Below are 552 nucleotides of genomic sequence, written 5' to 3' on the forward strand. Positions count from 1 at the left end.
TATTGTCATCTGATATCGGGCACTGCCAGTCAAGAAAAAAGCAAACAGGTGCTCGCTCTGCACCTATTTAAGCAACTCCGACGCAACACTAAATATGAAGATGCCCTGCTTTCAGAGGATAACTTCCGTCCCTTGGTTGTGTAGGCTATATATGATATAAAATATCTATAGCCTACATTGTATAGCTTACATTCAAATATTACCTTTCTGTTACGAAGCTGGGAATAGGCCTATGAGCGCAAATTAGGATGTAGTGGAGGCTAAACGCGAGTAAACGCAGTTTATCCACCTCTGAAATTTCAGAAATAGAGTTTATTTTGAAAATGCATCGCACTTAGACCTCAGATTACTTGCAGTACCCCGGCATTACCACAAGGAAATGGTCATACGTCAAGTTTGAACGTGATGTGGAGATAAGCACTTTTCCATGTCAAAGACGGTTTTTATAAATCTGAGCGTTGGCATGGATTTGAACGTACGCACCGTCTAAGATCAAATATGTGCGTAAGAACGCTTTATAAATGAGGCCACTGGACTCTGGAGTGGCCCTCA

The sequence above is a fragment of the Alosa pseudoharengus genome, unplaced genomic scaffold (assembly GCF_046254945.1).
Source record: "Alosa pseudoharengus isolate Yale_2024_CS ecotype anadromous, Long Island Sound unplaced genomic scaffold, YU_APseudo_1.1 YU_APseudo_1.1_scf_14, whole genome shotgun sequence".
Classification (NCBI taxonomy): Eukaryota; Metazoa; Chordata; class Actinopteri; order Clupeiformes; family Clupeidae; genus Alosa; species Alosa pseudoharengus.